Source organism: Nicotiana sylvestris, chromosome 3 (genome assembly GCF_000393655.2).
Source record: "Nicotiana sylvestris chromosome 3, ASM39365v2, whole genome shotgun sequence".
NCBI classification, from domain to species: Eukaryota; Viridiplantae; Streptophyta; class Magnoliopsida; order Solanales; family Solanaceae; genus Nicotiana; species Nicotiana sylvestris.
The window spans coordinates 42,829,170-42,833,876 of record NC_091059.1 but is presented as its reverse complement, the minus strand read 5'-3'; positions in this window follow the sequence as shown (position 1 = coordinate 42,833,876).

The following is a 4,707-nucleotide window of genomic DNA, read 5'->3' as shown; positions in this document are numbered from 1 at the left end:
TTCCCTAGTCTCCTTTTGCCAATATTAAGGCTCCAATCCCTGAGTTGAGCCTTTTAGACATGGGGCCTCCATTCCCTAGTCGCCTTTTGCCAACATTAGGGCTCCAATCCCTGAGTTGAACCTTTTAGACAAGGGGCCTCTATTCCCTAGTTGCATTTTGCCAATATTAGGGCTTCAATCCCAGAGTTGAGCCTTTTAGACATGGGGCCTCCATTCCCTAGTCGACTTTTCTGCCAACATTAGGGCTCCAATCCCTGAGTTAAGCCTTTTAGACATAGGGCCTCCATTCCCTAGTCGCCTTTTGATAACATTAGGCTCCAATCAATGAGTTGAGCCTTTTTAGACATATGGCCTCCATTCCCTAGTCGCCTTTTGCAACCATTAGGGCTCCAATCCATGAGTTGAGCCTTTTAGACATAGGGCCTCTATTCCCTAGTCGCCTTTTTCAAACATTAGGGCTCCAATCTTTGAGTTGAGCCTTTTTAGACATAGGGCCTCCATTCCCTAGTCACCCTTTGCCAACACTAGGGCTCCAATCCCTGAGTTGAGCCTTTTAACATAGGGCCTCCATTCCCTAGTCGTCCTTTGCCAACATTAGGGCCCCAATCCCTGAGTTGAGCCTTATTAGACATAGGGCCTCCATTCCCTAGTCGTTTTTTGCCAACATTAAGGCTCCAATCCCTAAGTTGAGCCTTTTAGACATAGGACCTCCATTCCCTAGTCGCCTTTTGCCAATATTAAGGCTCCAATCCCTGAGTTGAGCCTTTTAGACATGGGGCCTCCATTCCCTAGTCGCGTTTTCTGCCAACATTAGGGCTCCAATCCCTGAGTTGAGCGTTTTAGACATAGGGACTACATTCCCTAGTTGCCTTTTGCCATCATTAGGGCTCCAATCTTTGAGTTGAGCCTTTTTAGATATAGGGCCTCCATTTCCTAGTCGCCCTTTGCCAACATTAAAGCTACAATCCCTGAGTTGAGCATTTTTAGACATATGGCCTCCATTCCCTAGTCGCCTTTTGCCAACATTAGGGCTCTAATCCCTGAGTTGAGCCTTTTAAACATGGGGCCTCCATTCCCTAGTCACATTTTGCCAACATTAGGGCTCCAATCCCTTAGTTAAGCCTTTTAGACATAGGGCCTCCATTCCCTAGTCGCCTTTTGCCAACATTAGGGCTCTAATCCCGGAGTTGAGCTTTTTAGATATAGGGCCTCCATTCCCTAGTCGCCTTTTGCCAACATTAGGGCTCCAATCCCTGAGTTGAGCCTTTTTAGACATAGGACCTCCATTCCCTAGTCGCCTTTTACCAATATTAGGGCTTCAGTCCCTGAGTTGAGCCTTTTAGACATAGGGCCTCCATTCCTTAGTCTCTTTTTGCCAACATTACGGCTCCAATCCCTGAGTTGAGCATTTTTAGATATAGGGCCTCCATTCCCTAGTCGCCTTTTGCCAACATTAGGACTCTAATCCCTGAGTTGAGCCTTTTAGACATAGGGCCTCCATTCCCTAGTCTCCTTTTGCCAATATTAAGGCTCCAATCCCTGAGTTGAGCCTTTTAGACATGGGGCCTCCATTCCCTAGTCGCCTTTTGCCAACATTAGGGCTCCAATCCCTGAGTTGAACCTTTTAGACAAGGGGCCTCTATTCCCTAGTTGCCTTTTGCCAATATTAGGGCTTCAATCCCTGAGTTGAGCCTTTTAGACATGGGGCCTCCATTCCCTAGTCGCCTTTTCTGCCAACATTAGGGCTTTAATCCCTGAGTTCAGCCTTTTAGACATAGGGCCTCCATTCCCTAGTCTCCTTTTGACAACATTAGGCTCCAATCACTGAGTTGAGCCTTTTTAGACATAGGGCCTCCATTCCCTAGTCGCCTTTTGCAACCATTAGGGCTCCAATCCATGAGTTGAGCCTTTTAGACATAGGGCCTCTATTCCCTAGTCGCCTTTTTCCAACATTAGGGCTCCAATCACTGAGTTGAGCCTTTTTAGACATAGGGCCTCAATTCCCTAGTCACCCTTTGCCAACATTAGGGCTCCAATCCCTGAGTTGAGCCTTTTAACATAGGGCCTCCATTCTCTAGTCGTCCTTTGCCAACATTAGGGCCCCAATCCCTGAGTTGAGGCTTATTAGACATAGGGCCTCCATTCCCTAGTCATTTTTTGCCAACATTAAGGCTCCAATCCCTAAGTTGAGCCTTTTAGACATAGGACCTCCATTCCCTAGTCGCCTTTTGCCAATATTAAGGCTCCAATCCCTGAGTTGAGCCTTTTAGACATGGGGCCTCCATTCCCTAGTCGCGTTTTCTGCCAACATTAGGGCTCCTATCCCTGAGTTGAGCGTTTTAGACATAGGGACTACATTCCCTAGTTGCCTTTTGCCATCATTAGGGCTCCAATCTTTGAGTTGAGCCTTTTTAGATATAGGGCCTCCATTTCCTAGTCGCCCTTTGCCAACATTAAAGCTACAATCCCTGAGTTGAGAATTTTTAGACATATGGCCTCCATTCCCTAGTCGCCTTTTGCCAACATTAGGGCTCCAATCCCTGAGTTGAGCCTTTTAAACATGTGGCCTCCATTCCCTAGTCACATTTTGCCAACATTAGGGCTCCAATCCCTTAGTTAAGCCTTTTAGACATAGGGCCTCCATTCCCTAGTCGCCTTTTGCCAACATTAGGGCTCTAATCCCGGAGTTGAGCTTTTTAGATATAGGGCCTCCATTCCCTAGTCGCCTTTTGCCAACATTAGGGCTCCAATCCCTGAGATGAGCCTTTTTAGACATAGGACCTCCATTCCCTAGTCGCCTTTTACCAATATTAGGGCTTCAGTCCCTGAGTTGAGTCTTTTAGACATAGGGCCTCCATTCCTTAGTCTCTTTTTGCCAACATTACGGCTCCAATCCCTGAGTTGAGCATTTTTAGATATAGGGCCTCCATTCCCTAGTCGCCTTTTGCCAACATTAGGACTCTAATCCCTGAGTTGAGCCTTTTAGACATACGGCCTCCATTCCCTAGTCTCCTTTTGCCAATATTAAGGCTCCAATCCCTGAGTTGAGCCTTTTAGACATGGGGCCTCCATTCCCTAGTCGCCTTTTGCCAACATTAGGGCTCCAATCCCTGAGTTGAACCTTTTAGACAAGGGGCCTCTATTCCCTAGTTGCCTTTTGCCAATATTAGGGCTTCAATCCCTGAGTTGAGCCTTTTAGACATGGGGCCTCCATTCCCTAGTCGCCTTTTCTGCCAACATTAGGGCTTTAATCCCTGAGTTCAGCCTTTTAGACATAGGGCCTCCATTCCCTAGTCGCCTTTTGACAACATTAGGCTCCAATCACTAAGTTGAGCCTTTTTAGACATAGGGCCTCCATTCCCTAGTCGCCTTTTGCAACCATTTGGGCTCCAATCCATGAGTTGAGCCTTTTAGACATAGGGCCTCTATTCCCTAGTCGCCTTTTTCCAACATTAGGGCTCCAATCTTTGAGTTGAGCCTTTTTAGACATAGGGCCTCAATTCCCTAGTCACCCTTTGCCAACATTAGGGCTCCAATCCCTGAGTTGAGCCTTTTAACATAGGGCCTCCATTCCCTAGTCGTCCTTTGCCAACATTAGGGCTCCAATCCCTGAGTTGAGCCTTTTTAGACATCGGGCCTCCATTCCCTACTCGCCTTTTGCCAACATTAGGGCTCCAATCCCTGAGTTGTGCTTTTTAGACATAAGGCCTCCATTCCCTAGTCGCCTTTTTTCCAACATTACCGCTCCAATCCCTGAGTTAAGCCTTTTTAGACATAGGGCCTCCATTCCCTAGTTGTCTTTTGCCAACATTACGGCTCCAGTCCCTAGGTTGAGCCTTTTAGACATAGAGCCTCCGTTACCTAGTCACCTTTTGCCAATATTATGGCTTCAATCCCTAAGTTGAGCCTTTTAGACACGGGGCCTCTATTCCCTAGTCGCCTTTTCTGCCAACATTAGGGCTCCAATCCCTGAGTTGATCCTTTTAGACATGGGGCCTCCATTCCCTAGTCACCTTTTCTGCCAATATTAGGGCTCCAATCCCTGAGTTGAGCCTTTTAGACATAGGGCCTCCATTCCCTAGTCGCCTTTTGCCAACATTAGGGCTCCAATTCCTAAGTTCATCCTTTTTAGACAGAGGGCCTCCATTCCCCAGTCACCTTTTGCCAACATTAGGGCTCCAATCCCTGAGTTGAGCCTTTTAAACATTGGGCCTTCATTCCCTAGTCACCTTTTGCCAACATTAGGGCTCCAATCCCTGAGTTGAGCCTTTTACACATAGGGCCTCCATTCCCTAGTCGCCTTTTCTACCAATATTAGGGCTCCAATCTCTGAGTTGAGCCTTTTAGACACCGGACCTCCATTCCCTAGTCGCCTTTTCTGCCAACATTAGGGCTCAAATCCCTGAGTTGAGCCTTTTAGACATAGGACCTCCATTCCCTAGTCGCCTTTTGCCAACATTAAGGCTCCAATCCCTGATGTGAGCCTTTTAGACATGGGGCCTCTATTCCCTAGTCGCCTTTTCTGCCAACATTAGTATCCAATACCTAATTGAGCCTTTTAGACATAGGTCCTCCATTCCCTAGTCGCCTTTTGCCAACATTAGGGCTCCAATCTTTGAGTTGAGACTTTTTAGACATAGGGCCTCCATTCCCTAGTCGCCCTTTGCCAATATTAGGGATCTAATCCCTGATTTGAGCATTTTAGAT